The 17522-nt window shown below is 36.6% G+C and overlaps 1 pseudogene; it reads right to left on the reverse strand.

The window, feature by feature from the left end:
- Nucleotides 1-2428: 2428 nt before the first annotated feature.
- Nucleotides 2429-3722, reverse strand: LOC131758224 (large ribosomal subunit protein bL9m pseudogene; annotated as a pseudogene).
- Nucleotides 3723-17522: the final 13800 nt, after the last annotated feature.

Here is a 17522-nt window from a genome sequence, read left to right on the forward strand (position 1 = left end):
TGCAAGCATTGTCTAAGATATGCTTATGAGGTAAGAGCTTATGGAGTGAGGTCTGTGTAAAGTTTATTCGAGAAGACTTATTCATAGAGATAAGCTGAAGTAGAGATTAGAGAAGATAAATGAAACTAAGTTATGTATAAGTAGATCATGTTTATTATAATTTGTCAGTAACTAATCTGTATGCTCTTTATAAACGTGGTGGGGACCACTTCACTTTTTTTTTTTTTTTTTTTGCGGTACGCGGGCCTCTCACTGTTGCGGCCTCTCCCGTTGCGGAGCACAGGCTCCGGACGCGCAGGCTTAGCGGCCACGGCTCACGGGCCCAGCCACTCCGCGGCATGTGGGATCCTCCCGGACCGGGGCACGAACCCGTGTCCCCTGCATCGGCAGGCGGACTCTCAACCACTGCGCCACCAGGGAAGCCCCCATTTCACTTTATTTTGTTGATGTGATAATGCCTACATATTAAAGCAATAGATTGATAAATGAACAATTTAATATAACAACCACAGAGGAATTTTAAATTGCTATAGGAATAGTCCTTTTTTTTTTTTTCTGAAAATACCAGTTCCCATCTTAGCTATATATTGTCATCAGATTAAAGCCTAAACTTTTCAGCATATTGAAATAGAAGGCATTTTGGGGTCTTCATCCAAGTTCCGCTAAATTACTTGGGAAGGATTTTTCTATTTTCAGGGTTTAGTTTGACAACAGTATTATCAATATCAGAAACTATAAATAATTCACTTTTTTTCATCCCAGGAGTTTAGCAACATGCCCAGCATTTAGTATACTAAGTTTAATAAATTAGTGTACTTAGTATAAATAAATATAAATCGAAAGGCTTTATGAATGAAGCTACTCAATTTAGATTGATGTTCTGCATTAATCAGAGAAGTAATGTAATCTTTCTCCTGGAATTCTATAGAAGCAGAGACAAATTGATTTGAGAACAGAAGGGATATCTGGATAAGTCTTCATAGTGTGACTTAATTGCCCCTAATGAAATGTTGTGAATTCTTTGAATAATTCACATATCCTATAGAGAAAATTTTACATACATGTAATAGCTATCAAAAAAGTTCACTATTTTTGTTATATTTTAAAATAAAAATATATTAAATATTTGTGTGGTTTTTTTCCTGGCATTCCTCCACTTCTTACTACAGTGTCTTTTTTTTTTTTTTTCTAAATACAATTATTTAATTTAAATCACAGAGAGAAAATTGGCTTCAAGTAGGAAATTCCTACGGGATGTCTTTTTTCCTTAAAACAGAGGAGAAACTTGAACAGACACAATAGCTTTAGTTGTGGGAAGCATAAGGATCAGTCAATCCCCATGTGTTGTTGATTAAAATGATAGTTGGGAAAGGCAAGTAGTAGCGACGTCTCTAGAATGCCATAGTTAAAAACAATATTTCACACTAAAGGGGCTTTCTGTTATTCACAACTTGAGATTTCTTAAACAAACCTGTGTTTAATGTTTGGCTTTGCTACTTTCTAACTTTGTAACCTTGGATAATCTCTCAGCCTCAGAGGCCCCATGGGTAAATTTGGGTTTTTTATACCTTTCTCCAAGCCTTGTTAAATGCACAAACTATAAAGTGACGATAACTGGTAGAGTTTTTATTGTTTCTAGGATGTTGATGACAAGGTTGGTGATTTTTAAGCGAGTCACCGTACAAGGCCCTGAGCTAAGATCATTGGACGCAATGGTGAGTAAGACAGTTCTGACGGCTCAGAACCTCATATTCTATGTTTCTATTGCACACAAGTGTTCCATAATTTTGAAAAATACTATGATGTAAACCGACTAAGACTGAATTGTCTTCACCTGGCCTGAAGATTTTACTCTCTTTATATCAGATGGAGCTGAATAACATTCTTTGCCTTGAAATCAATACTTAGATAAGTAAGCTTGGAGTACATCCAAAGAGAAGCTTTATCCTTCATTCAGTCATCAAGTATATCATATGCTCAATACTCTGTTCAAAAGCCAGTGATCATAAATGAGCTTTTTTTTTTTTTTTTTTTAAAGAACACACCTCTTCATTTTTTCTTGAGGTACAAACATTCAGTTTGGATGATGAAGATGAGTTAGCTCTACCATTTACTCCAATGAATTCTAATGGAGGAAGAGGCTAAATAGGGTCTAGACTCTTTTGGTCTATTAATACTCAATTTATCAAAATTACAGCCTGGTATTTCTAGAGTAGGACTGCCCCAACAAGGCCAGATGTGATAACTGTGGAAGTTGAAGCTGGCATATATGCACAATTCAATATGTATATACAGTCTAGTCTGCTGTCTTCCGACGGTCTCTCAAATTCCGCATTTGGTCCGAGCTGGGAGTGATACCATGGTGCTGGTCCACCTTTGCTCCATGGCTCCTCTGATTCTGCTTTGCTATTTTGAAGGGAGAATAGGTTCAGACAGTCTGCGAGCTGGTGGGGGCCATTCTCTTGGCAGCTTACTGGGCTAATCAGTACTTATATCTTCTGGTCTTGGGCCTCTCAAAGTTCACCACAGACACAGGTGCCCTCGCAGTGCCAAGCCCATTTACAGTGTGAAATAAAATTCGTACTTTGTGGTGACAAGGAAATGATAAACATAAAATTTCTTCTCTGCCCTTTGGCCTCCCTTCACCCTCCACTGTGCGTGGTGTATCTGTGTTATGAATTGACCAAACCTCCCCCATGGTCAGGAATACCTACCTGCTCAACCAAAGAGAGCAACATTCTTCCAGCACCAACGAGACAACTCCTTAAAAGATAACTTTCCTTCTTGAGCTTGTAAAGGGTCACATGACCCACCAGGATGCCACTTAGATCTGGATTGTGGAAACTGTCAATACGTCATTTGATATTCAGCCCTCTGTCTCAAAAAGCTTCTGTAACTGTGCCTTGATTTCTAACTGGCAGAATAGCTGGTTCTCAGAACTTTCTGAGGTGCTCTTCCCAGGTTATAATCCTCAAATTTGGCTTGAATGAAATTTTCCAATTCTTTCTTAGATCAGCTGATTAACTTTTTGTCCACAACCGTCACCTCACACCAGTATTCGCCCCTCTCTGCGGTGGGCTTTTCTGGTAACTTTAACGCATGCGGGGTGATCACAACACATTTCTGAGGAAGTGGCCAGCAAGTATTTCAGGGTTTAGCTCCCATTTGACACTGTTCTTCATTCCCTCGTCCAGGTGACATCGTCTCCGAAATTTCGCCGTCGCCTCACCTGCCTTGGAATGGATCGTCTCTGGCCGGTCTTCTTGTCTCGGCAAGTCCTCCTCTTGAAACGGCTTCTCGTTTTCAGGAGATGCATATACAGCCAGTCCTTGAGGAAGTAGTCAGTTACCGCCCACAGATTCTTTTCACTGAGACCAGGTCACCTCCGGACCCCAAGTTCCTCCCCTGGCTGCGTGAGGATGAGCTGCAAGTTGGCTCTGGGCTGGTGTTTCGTGTCCTCCACCAGCTTGTGGACGTGGTGTTGCCGGTGCAGGCGCGGGTTTCCGGCCCTCTTGGGCTAGCAGCACTTTCCACCGGAGCAACCCGATGACCGAGCCCCGATTGTGAGAGAGGCTGAGGTCAAGCTCCAAGCCGGGAACGCCCCCTTCATCTCGCACCTGGAGGCTCTCGGAACTTCCTGGTCGCAGCGGCTTCTTAGCGCCCGCCCGCAGCAGAGCTCCGCCCCCCCCCGCCCCCCCAGGCAGCGCATGCGCAGCCACCATGTTCTTCTACACGGGAATGGAGACCGTACACAGGAGTTTGATGCAGTCCCTGAACTGTAACTGAGGCAGAAGGGCATCAGAATCTTCAGCTAGGAAGGTAAGGATGAGGTCACCATCCCCAGATTAAAGTAAATTGCAATAGATCTTAAGGAGAAATTGTGAAAGATAGCCAGAGGTAATCTAAAATTCCTAGGAATTTACTTGCCTTTTAACTTTGCTCAGAAGTGTTTCATCTACAGTTGCCTTTTTTTAAAAACATCTTTATTGGAGTATAATTGCTTTACAATGGTGTGTTAGTTTCTGCTTTACAACAAAGTGAATCAGCTATACATGTACGTATATCACCATATCCCCTCCCTCTTGCGTCTCCCTCCCACCCTCCCTATCCCACCCCTCTAGGTGGTCACAAAGCACTGAGCTGATCTCCCTGTGCTACGCGGCTGCTTCCCACTAGCTATCTATGTTACGTTTGGTAGTGTATATATGTCCATGCCACTCTCTCACTTTGTCCCAGCTTACCCTTCCCCCTCCCTGTATCCTCAAATCCATTCTTTAGGTCTGCATCTTTATTCCTGTCCTGCCCCTAGGTTCTTCATATAGTTGCCTAGTTTATACCCGTTGACTGAAAAAAGAAAAAAAAAACCCACAACCTAAAAGTTGAGAGTTATGTTTTAGTCGACAGATATTCTTAGGACTTCAAGCCTTGGAGACAGTATCTTAACTCTGAGAGACTGCTCCAAACAGGAAAGGAGGAGGCCAGGATATAGAGGAGTATTTGCAACAGAATCAGATAGTCAGAACATCAAAAGATTACTATTAATAAAAGAAAACCAGATATCTCAAGTTAAGGAAGTTAGCACTTTTCTAGGTATGGGAAGATGCGAGAGTCTGGGCTCACTGAAACCATTCTTTGGATGTGCACCTCAGCTCTCTGGGGCCAGGATCCTGTGTTTCCTCATCCTGAGTTTCCTCAGGCTGCGCCACCAGGGGTGACTGTAGTCTGATGACTGCTAGACGTGGGCATTCCTTGTTTCCTTCCCGAGTTCCCTCAGGGCTCACTATCAGGGCATCTGCAACGTGTTGGATGATGGCTCTGACATCCTTTGTTTACTGATATGACAGGCAATAATTTAGTTCTCATACCTCATACATATTTGGGGAACTCTCAATAACTGTGATACTCACTAACATTTGTTGAACACTGATTATCTCCCAATCACTGTATTAAACAATTTCCATTATATTTCATTCTTACAACACACACTATTGGTCAAATTACCATTACAAAGAAAAATATTCCCTCCAGCTATGTTAAGTAGAAAAGAATTTGTTACAGATTATTAAATCTCTCGCACAATCCTGGACAGGGTTAAGAAAAGAGAGATTCTCCGATTGAGATTTTAGGGACCCTTTTCAAAGCTATGCGGCAGGACCAAGTTTCTAAGGGAACTATTGTCTTGTCTATCTATGTTCAGTGTTTATCAACACTACACTGCCGTAGTCAGGAAAGGGCCATGATGAGGAAGCCACTGTTACTCTGGATAGGAAAAACTTTACCAAGCAAAAACCTCTCTAAACTATTGACTTCTATATCAACAAGCAAACACATCTTTTTGTGTTTACAAGATACCTGTTAGCATAAGGCCACTAAAGAAGAACCTCTCCTCTGTATAGAGAGGGATAGTGTGCTGATTAGCTATTATTTCCTAAAAGCTGGGAATATATGTTTCTTGAGCATATTCTCTGGTTTGAGTTTTGCTGTGAGCTCCATAGTAGACAAACCATCCTTGGAGTTTGAAATCAAGTCTAAAATGGAGCAAAATATGAGTAGCATAATGAAGTTTATTATTAAATTCTATAGGTAACAAATGCTGACTTCATTTTCCCATCAAAGCAAGTTAAGCATCAGTGGTAATTGATCTACGTACTTAAATTCTAAAAGAAACCTCTAATAATGATAAATTTGTTGATTCCTTTAATAGTTAACTGAGGTTGTTCAGAGACTTTTTTTTTTTGAGAATGTAGTTCTCTTTCATGTGTTTGTGTATTACAAATAATTTAAACCATCAATGTTATTTCAGTCATACACATGAAACAGTACAACTTGATATCTTTTATTATTTACTATAAAAATATCCTGGGGCATCTAATGAGTTGTAGACCAAATTATGTGTTCAACAAGAGAGCCTGCTAAAATTCTCTTATGCAAATCTGCTCCTCATATTATATTTGTCATTTCATATTCACCAAATTTCTTTAAGTTTTCAGACATTGTATCAGACTACACATCCTTGGCAAACAACGTGATGGGGTTTATATTACAAGGCCACCTTAAGTGACATCACTTCTAATATGTACAAGGATTTGAAAGAGAAACAGAGCTGCCACATTGATTAATAACTTGATGTATTTTCAAATTAATATTCTTTATTTAGTGGACATTGTTAGAAATTTACTAAAGATTTTTAGGTGGGGAAACAGACCAGAATGTTTAATATTACATAGTGTGACTGATTTCTTTTGAAAACCTCCACTAAATATATCTCTTTTATAAATCTCTCTACTCTGCCTTCCAGCCTCTGTGTCTCTATTCCCTCCTTTCCCTCAAAGCTCAGTGTTTTCTGTGTGAGTATCCCTTTCCTAGATCTTTACAGTGAGGGTACAGATTTAATTTGTGATCTTCTGTGTTCTATTGTAATTAACTCTCTGTAGTAGGTTTCAGTATGGCAGGGGTCTTTTATTGCAACATTATTTTGCTTGTTAAAATTGTAAGAAAGTTCCAAGGATTTAAGACTGGTACTTAAAAATAATGAGTTGTATAATACACAGCTTTAAAAATCTATCCATTTATGTTGCATAAGGAAAAACTGAAACAAGTAGAGTCAACTGGATACACTTCTTCCTCACATCACACACAAAAGTCAATTGTAGATTGCATAACTTAGAAGAAAATATCATGCAGTATCTTTGTGACTTTGGAGTGGATAGGATTTCTTAGACATAACGAATGATAAGTGGAAATAATAATTTGTGCTGTGTCAAAAATTATAACTTCTGCCTTCACAAGACACTGTACATAGGGTGAAAAAGCAACCTACAGAAGGAAGATGATTTCACAGTACATGGATCCATATAAAGGATTTTTATCCAAAATAAATAAAGAACTCTTACAAACTAATAGTAAAAAGACATAAATCCAGTGGAAATACGGGCGAAAGGTTTCAGCAGACACTTAATAGAAGAAGAAATCCAAATAACCAATCAGTAAACATATGAAAAAGTGTCAAGTACATTGGTCATCAGACATTTATAGAGTAACGAAAGAGGCCAAGTAATTTACTGTGTTAGAGTTCAGGTTCATGGTTAGCTTTTGTTCTATAATACCTGCAAGGGGACCGGGAGGGATTCTGGAGTACTAGGGTAATTCCATTTCTTGATCTGGGTGCTGGTTATTCAGGTGTGCTTAATTTGTCAGCAACTCTATGATTATGACAGGTGCAATTTTCTATATGCAGTTTAAATTATAGGCAAAAGTTAAAGAAACTGGAAAGAACACAATTATTCAATAGACACACACAAAGAAGAAGGCTCCTCTCAGAATGTTGGAGAATTTTGTTGTGGGGATAGACTGCATCTGATGCCAAATAGGTAGTAGTCAAGAGAAGTCAGAAATGCCCATGACAGAGCCAAATCATTTGTGCACAAAAGAGCATAGAAAGTGGAGGTACAAAATCAGCTGTTACCATGTTACTCTAAATTGGAAATAGCCCTCATTAAATAGAGGGATCTTTTCTCTCATATTTTAAGAATGAGGCATGCCACTGCCCCCAGCTCAGTAACATTGACCATTAGCTGTCATTTTTGATTTTTTAAGTGACTGAAAATGTAACGAATAGGAGGACTGTTCCTGATGGAGCTATATGACTGACAAGTTGTCTTCTATTTATTTTGCACTAGGTAGTCATATTCAGTTCTGCTGTTGATTTAAGTTTGTGCTGTAGGCATTGATATAATATACTCCAGAAGCTGTGTGTGCCAGAAACAGTACATTTTCTGATCTCCTAAATTACACTGCATTTGGCTCTACTATCACATTTACCAGTGTGGATAGATGTCCAACTAATGTGGACCCTTCCTCTTTTCCTCCTGCTCTTCTTTTGACAAAAGCAGTAAATTGTTTATGTATACTCAGATCAGTAGCAAAACAAGTATGCTTCACAGAAATTTTTCGATTGCTCTAAGAATACATACATCTTAATTACTAAATCCAGCATGCACTTTGATTTTGTTTTCTAACTTGATATTTTAGTGGCATTTAAAATATTTTCTCACCAGATGCTTATGCGTTCTTTTAATCGTATTCTGAAGAATTTTCCTTTTCTGATTTTCTTAGGTCTTTATAACTTCTACATCTCATGTTTTTTAATCCTGTTTTATTCAGTATTGGGTTTTCCCAAAGTTCCCTCCTAGATCTTCTTTTTATCTTCCTCTACATTCTCTGTCTGAAAGGTATCTATCCACCTTCATATTTTTAACTAATAACTATATTTTTGTATCTTCTTCTGACACTTTATCTTAGTTCCTAATCCAGGATTAACTATTGCCTGGTAATCATTATTACCTATGGTACCTTACTGTTCTGTAGGCCCTTTAATCAAGATGAATAAAATCAATTTTACTGTTATACCAAAAGTTTTCCTTGTTCTGAAATACCTATATAAAATTAACTTTTTCTTATAATGTATGACTAAAACAGATTCTAGACCCAAATCTCTTTAATACATCTGTCCCCTTCCATCCCAATCAATTTAACCTGATTGAAATTTCCTTCACTTTTTTGCATAACTCACGGCAATAATTTTTTTTTTATTGGTTACCAGACTCATCTCTTTCCCTTCTAATATACCAGGCCTGAAACTTATCTTTCAAAAGTACATAACCATCACATTATTTGCTCTATTAATTTAATCAGAGGTTCTGCCTGGTATAACAGAAGTATAAACTCCCTCCAATGTGAAAATACTCCTTTCAGCCTCATCTTATACTACTTCCCACCGCATACTGTGCTCTACTCAGGGAGAATTATTTGCCATCTCCGCTTCATGTCTCCTTGTCTTATCCCATATTCATTTTTCTTGCCTGGAATGCTTTTCCTCCTTACACACTTTGAAAATCTCTCCTCTATCTCCTGTATTCAGGCAGTTAATCACTTGCTCTGTGTTCTCCCCGATAGGTTTAAGTGTACAGAAGGACCAACTCCCTGTCCTCACGGAGATGGCATTCCACCCAGAATTGGAGCCAGACAATAAACAAGTGAACAAATAAATAAATAAGAAAATCCCATGTTAATGTACATGCTTGGAAATAAACAAAAGAGGTTTAGGCACTCTAACATAACTGGTTGCAGAAGGAATTTTCAAGAATAAGTCTCAGGTTGGAGCACAGAACTTTAGCTGGGGCTTTGTACCAGACAGTAATGGCGTTTAAATATAGTTTTTTTTTCTTATTCAAGAATTCTAGAAGTAGGCTGTTGCTCCCTTGAGTTAGTTACCCTTAGCTTCTTAGTTTTCTCCTTTAAGCTTGTTGCCTCATGGTCACCCAATGCATCTCCATTCATCCTACCTCTGTACAAAGCAGAAAGAGGTGAGGAATAGTTACATCTGTTGTTTATTTTTGGGGAAGCAATGTGTTTCCCAGAAAAGCGTACAACACATTTTTGCTTACATTGTATCGCCAACAACTGGGAAATATGTATGCACTGATAGTAAAGGAGTTTAAGAAACTGTAGACTGTTATTGTTATATTTAGCTTGAAATAAACATGAGCTCTTCCTCTATACAAAATATTCGGCAAAAAGATAGGAAATAGGCATGCTTAGTAGGCAACTGTTAGTGAATGCTGCAGACCTTAAGATTGAGAACTAGTTGGTCATGTCAAGCGTCCCAGGTACAGGGAAACTCCAGTGGGAAAGACTTTTGTGTGTTTGCATCTGAGGAATAAAGGTAGGTTACTGTAGCGTGCTAGGAGTGAGAAGGATGGGGTATGGTAGGGGATGGATTCAGACATACAAAGTCTAAGATGATAACATCTGTCTCCTGCATGGGATCCTCAATTACTCAAGTTGAGGACCTACTTTTTATGCATTTCTTTAGTCTAAGCACCTTGCAGAGTTCTAGACTGATATTTCTTTTTCATGAGTGAATTTAGGGTAAATCTCTCTATAAATATATTGAAGAGCTCTGTGATTTCCTTTTTTTATAAATAGCATAAACTGTATTCACAGGAACATATGGTAATAGGTCAAAATCTTATGACTGGTAGTCTTCATTTTTAGCGTAGATTTCTCCAAGTTTCATCATATTATTTGAAAACACAAAGGCCTATTTTAATTGTCAACTGCCTCAATTTCGTAATTCCTCTTTACATATGTTGTTTTGTTTTGTTTTGGCGAAAGAAGTCATAAGAAAAATATATTGGTATGTTGGTCTCAATTATCAAAATAATTTCATAAATTCTGTTTATTTTTGACTGTGGAGCTGTGATCATATTTGATATTTCACAGCTGTGAAAAATTCACGAATAACTTTGTTTAGTAGTATTTGATTAAGAAATTATAGATTCTGATTTTCTAAATTGGGCTCTGAGATTTGAGTAAGTGGTCTATTTAACCAAATGTTACATTGAGTATATGATATATTAGCCCTATTTTAGGTGGTGTGCAGTTTTTATCATATGACATGAAAAGATATGATTGACTCTATTATTTTCTAAAGCAATATGCTAAATTGCAACTAGTGTTACACCTCACATCAAGTAAGGCCTATTTTTTCTTTGTAATTGTTCATTTGAATTCTTTTTAAATACAAAGCACAAGGCCCAGTGAGGAAAATATTAGCAGTAATTTTTCTTATAGTCATAATAAAAAGTTATTTGTGGAAAAGTTGATAATATGCTACAGTTGATTTATATTCAGTTACATGCTATGTGTTATAACATTCAGAAAGCTTTTTGTGATTTATTTATCTTTACAAGATCTACGAAACCACTCAATGGTTTCTATTTTGTTTCACTTCTTTAAGACCAAAATATTAAAAAAATATATGTATATATATATATATATATATATATATATGGATATGGTTTGGGGTTTAATTTTTTTCTACCTAACACTAATGAAAAATGGTAAATTTTTGTGTAAGTAATAAATGTTTATAAAGCACAGAGTTATTTCCGAGGTTCCCACGTACCTTATACTGAATTATTTTGAAAGTTTAATTTTTGTTTTTGTGTTTCCCATCTGGTCTTCTTACATTATCTTTCTATGATCTATTTCCAAAATAATGCTGGGAAATGGACTGTTGATTTCTTCTTTACTAAAATATATTTTCATTATTTTTGAAGTAATGAAAACATTTCTATTTTTGTTTCGTTAGCTGACAACACCTTTTTCCATTATTTTATTTTTAGCTGGCTAAGTTTAAAGTTGACTCTGTGCCTTTTAAAATTCAAAGTGAAATAATCAGAACGTTTTACTTCCATTTACCATCAGCTGAAAGATTAGTTATTTCAACTAGAGGAGAATATAATCAATAACGGCTAAATTTATGCCTAAGATGACCATCCTTGAAGATATCCTTTTCCTCCTTGGAAGCATAGTAAAGTCCATCATAAATCTGGCCAGGAAAAAGACCCTCAATTCCTTTTAACTGTCTGTCACTCTCCTAAATGCCATTTTTATGGAAGGGAGGTAAAATAATAAATCACAAACCATTAGTCATGAAAGGTCAATAATATTCCTAAAATATTCTATTCTACCACTTAAGGTCTAGATAGTTTTTATACACAGCCAAGCAGACTATTTTTTGCCATTTTCATACTAATGGGATCACACAAAAATTGTATAATAAAGCTTGGAATTACCAGGATAATTTAGATTTATGTTATTTTCTTGGATTAAAAAAGTAATTCAGCAGGCTTATACTTCCTTTTGTTACTCAGCTATAGTTTCAATCTTCATATGCTCCCAGAGTATATAAGTCAAAGTACCTAATAAATATTAAATAATTATTCTAATGCTTACTTCCAGGCTCAGAAGCAATGGAAGGTGAAAAGCAAGATTTTACTGTGCTTACCATCTCTTTCTAGAAGCACGAAACTGCATCAACAATTGAAATTTAGAGGAAATATAACAGTAACATAGTATTACTCTCTTATAACTAGAAGCAAAACCTGTTTAGTCTCCATAAAAAGATATAGTCAGTCTGCAAACAAAATCATGCATATTTATTTTTCTGACGATGAAACCTCCAGAATACTTCAGTAAGGCATTATTTTCCTCAATTAGACATTGCCATTCCCTTCAGTACCATAATGTGTATCTTTATAACTTCTCCCTACCCCTTCCCATTTCAAATAAATTCAAATATGTATTTCTGTTTATTAGTCACAGACTTGTTCTATTCTTCCAAATCAGAATACAGCATTTCCCAGTGAAATACTATTCCGGTCTTAACTTCTTAACTCCCAGTGGTGTGTTCCAGAGGAGACATTCCATGTAAGAGTCCTTCGTATAAGTAAGGATGTCTTGGAGAACTATATTAAATCATCTTTTCTATAGACTGAAGATCTCTAATTTCTCTACTCTTCTGTTGCTGTGTCAACAGCAGTGGGAAGGACTTTTGTATGTTTGCATCTGAGGAATAAAGGTAGGTTACTGTAGCGTGCTAGGAGTGAGAAGGATGGGGTATGGTAGGGGATGGATTCAGACATACAAAGTCTAAGATGATAACATCTGTCTCCTGCATGGGATCCTCAATTACTCAAGTTGAGGGCCTACTTTTTATGCATTTCTTTAGTCTAAGCACCTTGAAGAGTTCTAGACTGATTTTTTTTTTTTCATGAGTGAATTTAGTGTAAATCTCTCTATAAATATATTGAAGAGCTCTGTGATTTCCTTTTTTATAAATCGCATAAACAACCCAACCCCTATGGCTATCTTAGTCTTTCTCATCTCAGTGAATGAAACGATTGTCCACACAAGTTTCCCAGGTTAAATACCTGCAAGTCATTCCTCATTAATTTGTCTTCATATCTCAAATCCAATACAACCGTCAGTGTATCAGCTCTATATTCAAAGTCTATTCTTTTGGTTGACTTCTTTGCCACCCTAATTCACTCCTAGACTTCTACAGTAGTCTACTAACTTTTCTCCTACCTCCATTGTTGTTCACCAAATATAACCCTCCTACAGCCACTAGACTAGCCTTCTAGAAATTTATTAGAACCATATCACTACCTTCCAAACCTCCTTTTTTCTAGCCCCACTTAAAACGTCCATTGGTTTCTCCTTGCATCCAAATTAAAATCAGTTTGTTAAATAGTATACAGGGGTCTATATAATATAGCCTTTGTTTACCTCCTATCTGACTGCATTTTCTAACACCCTCCTCTCATTCACAGAGCACCAGCTACACTGGCTTTTAAAACCTCCAGCTTTCCCTTGCTGCCCCCCTCTGCTCTTCCCACGGCTCCTTCCATGACTGACTTCTTTTTGTCAATCAAGTCTTAGGTAAAAATTCACCTCTGGGAGGCCTTTCTTTACTTCACTAAAATTCTAACATACTATTCGCAAGTTCCTTTCTAGATCATTTCTTTAAAAATGTTTGTTCGTAACACGTCACAGTCAAAACCCATCTTATTTATTTTGTTGACCTGCTTGGTCTCTGTATCCAACCAACAGTATAGATAAGCACTAGGTGAGCAGAAATTCTCAGTCTTGTTCATGCTGTGTTTTGTGTGCAGAACACTCTCGTGAAATTTAAATTTTGGAAAAGGTTTCCTTGAATCCTAGAGAAGACACTTTGATGTTCATACTCTAAAGTATATGGTATCCTTTTGATATTCTCGATTTCCGGATCTGGAGTGCCTCTCCTATTAAAAGTACTCAGCTCATGCTGACAACAATTTTGCTTGAAAACCACTGCTATATGCAAATAAATACACAAATACAAATGACGTATCTAACCAAATGCAACTTTATATAGACAACTGAACTAATTTTACGGAGTGGCAAAATTGTTGTTTCTTTTGAAGAGTGAATATAAACTCTGTCATTTGATTCAATATTTGATTTATAGCACTCTTCAAATGTATTTTATGTAAATTTTTTAAATTGCAGAATAATTAATGGCAGTAGTGAGGAACAAATTTCTATCTGAGCGTTTATTAGATCACTTCCGAGTACATAAAGGTATTTAATAGTTTGTCTCTGTTAAGATTTGGTCCCAAGGCTGACAATTAGTTCATTTCTTTTAAAAGAATTGATTGTGCTGATAATGAGCAGTTAACTTTGTTATTTATTTGTTTGTTTGATCATTTGTTTTTTTCTGCGTAGCATGTTTTTCCGTAACTTTTCTTCTAAAAAACACCACCGCATCTCCTTTAGAGAACTTCTCTCCCACTACCTGTGGTTCTGGTCAGGTTATCATTCATTGAACCTAAACCTGGGATACAGGCTTTTGGTCCAAAGGTAGGAAAAGTGTCCCATTGCTCAGAATTTTCTGAACTGTTAGTAAGTAATATTTTTCTCTTCTTTTTGGATTTCATATCATAAGGGTGTTAAGACTGGAGCTGCTGAAAGTCCACCCTTCCAGAAAATCGAAGCAGCCTATTTGCAGAAGAAAAAAATTAAACCAAGAGTTGAAGAGAACCAAAGACAAGCAAAGGTAAACAAATGAGAGAGAAAGAAATTTGATTTTATTTATTTGAATTTTAGAGTCCAGGTGAGGTAAATAATCTTTTCATAATGATTAATTTGTGATGATGTTCTATTATTTGCAACAAATGAATCCTGATTAATACAGAGATACCTAATAACTTTCCTTCAAATGAATATTGAATATACTAAATAAATCCAGTTTTTAAATTACCTCTGGGAAATTGTTACTTCTACTGTATTGAAGTTGAGTATTCAAGAAATATTATATGATGGAGATAATGGAAGATGATTCCATGTTTCAATTCAATCCTTGACTTGGAAAAAAAAAGACTATCTAATGTCTTTCATAGTAGGTCATTACCTGTGCCTTTTCATAATAGGTCATTCATTACCTGTGCCTTTTCTCTTGAAAAGTGAATATAAACTCTGTCATTTAATTCAATATTTGATTTATAGCACTCTTCAAATGTATTTTATGTAAATTTTTAAAATTTTGGAGTAATTAATGGCAGTAGTGAGGAATGAATTTCTATTTGAGGGTTTATAGATTACTGCTGAGTATGTAAAACTATTTAATAGTTTGTCTCCGTTAAGATTTGGTCCCAAAGCTGACAATTAGTTCATTTCTTTTAAAAAATTGATTGTGCTGATAATGAGGACTTATCTTAAGTTTGGCAACTTCAGGTCACTACTGAAAATGACATTTTCTGTGTCCTAGTCCTGAGTCCTAAAAGAGATTAGAAGCTCTTCTAAAATAAGCTTCTACGTAACGAGACATTAATGGGTGCCATTCAGCATATTACTGTTGCAGTGAGCTTCATTACACGTGGTAGTAACTTGCATAAGTACAAGTGCCTTCTGAATTAACTATATTTTTACTAGGCAGTGATCTAAGTTTCCGAATGAACAGACTACTTTATGAAACTAATTTAGTAGCATATCTTAGGTTTTCTCATATAGCATGGTGTTAAGATAATTTCATTTTGAAAATCTTCTATTTACTTAGAAAGTACTTCAGTGGGAAAATAAATGTTCAGATACTGCTTCACTAAAACTGCAGGAAAAATGCACTTCCTTTATTGTATAACATTTTATGTAATCAACATTTTAGGTATTATACAATATCTCTCAATAGTAATACTTTGATTATTATTACTATCAATCCAAATTATAGTGATTGACACAAATTGTTCATAATTGCTATATACCAACAAAATGCTTTATGCTTTGTTTTACCTTACATGAAGTTAGAGATTTTTAAAGCTCTTTCGTTTGCAAACTGTCTGATTTTAATTTTCTTCAAGTCTGTACCTCCTTTTCGGATGTGACTGATATTTTCTTACTTGTTTATAGGAAATGTTCTCCATTTCTATAGTTTTGTCATTTCAAGAGTGTTATACAAACAGATTCATATAGTATGTAGCCTTTGGGGACTGGCTTTTTTTGCCCAGAATCATTCTCTGGAGGTGTATCAATAGTTGGATGTATCGATAGTTCAGTTTTTGATTATTTCTGAGTGCTAGTCTGTGGTATGGAAGTACCACAGTTTGTTTAGCTGTTCACCCATTGGAGAGCATCTGGGTTGTCTGTTTTCTGACAATGTGAATACAGTGGCTAGAAACATTCATGTACAGGTTTTTATGTGAACACAAATTTTTATTTTTCCTAGGCTAAAATTCCCAAGAGTGTAATTTCTGGGCTGTATGGTAGTTGTATTTTAAGTTTTTTTTTAAGAAACTGGCAAACTCTTTTTCAGAAGGTCTATATCATTTTACATTCCAAGCAGCAAAGTATGATTGACACAGTTTCATTGTATCCATGCTGGCAGTCGTTATTATCATATATTAAAATTTTTAGCCATTCTAATAGATGTGTAGTGATACATCCTGGTGGTTTTAATTTTCATTTTCTTAACGCCTAATGAAAGTGAATATTTTTTTCATGCACTTTTTGGCATCCCTATATCCTCTTCAGTGAAATTTCTCCTCATGTCTTCTGCCCATTTTCTAATTGACTTTTTTTTGTTTGTTTTTACTGTTGAGTTTTGAGAGTCCTTTCTATGTCTAGATACAAGTCTTTTGTCAGATATGTGGTTTGCAAATATTTTCTCCCCATCTTTAACTCACTTTTTTTCCTAGTTTTCTTGAGGTCAAATTTAGCAATTTGTGCTGTTATGTCTAGTGCTTTTTGTGTTAAATTAAAGAACTCTTTGTTTATAGCCCTAAATCCTGAAGATATATATAACATACTATATTAATATTATGTCCTCCAGCCAACTGCTTTGGGTTAGGTTCCCATGAAGTGGAATGTGAGACACGGATTTGGGTAAAAGTGACTTTTTCAGGGACTATGAATCTGGGAAAAAAAATCGACTTTAAGGGAATAAATGTAGCAGTGAAATGTTGAACAAAGTTGTAGTCTTAGATGAGGCATAATCTTGGCCTGATCCACAGGGTTAGGGCTCTGGAGCATAAATCACATGGCAGTGTTTCCTCCTATTTACATAAGTGGGCCAGCTTTGCGTCCTTTCTGTTAGTCATAATCTACAGTCACCGCAAAGGGAGGGGAGCATGTCCTGCCAGTCACTGATTTTTTGTCACGACAAGAAAGTTTCTTTAGAGAAGTGGGAAAGGATGGGAGGGGCTGTTGACTATTAGTAGTCAAAACTAATAGCAACAGAGAAATAAATGTGCCATCAAGTAGAGTATTTGGGGGCTTCCCTGGTGGTGCAGTGGTTAAGAATCCGTGTGCCAATGCAGGGGACACAGATTCGATCCCTGGTCTGGGAAGATCCCACATGCTGTGGAGCAACTAAGTCTGTGTGCCACAACTACTGAGCCCATGTGCCACAACTACTGAAGCCTGCACGCCTAGAGCCCGTGCTCCACAACAAGAGAAGCCACCGCAATAAGAAGCCTGCGCACGGCAACGAAGAGTAGCCCCCGCTCGCCACAACTAGAGAAAGCCCGTGCGCAGCAACAAAGACCCAATGCAGCCACAAATAAATAAATAAAATAAAATAATTAATAAAAAACAGAAAAACAAAGTAGATATTTGGACAGGAAATCATATCATCTACTGTA

This window comes from Kogia breviceps, chromosome 6 (assembly GCF_026419965.1).
Source record: "Kogia breviceps isolate mKogBre1 chromosome 6, mKogBre1 haplotype 1, whole genome shotgun sequence".
In the NCBI taxonomy this organism is placed as follows: Eukaryota; Metazoa; Chordata; class Mammalia; order Artiodactyla; family Physeteridae; genus Kogia; species Kogia breviceps.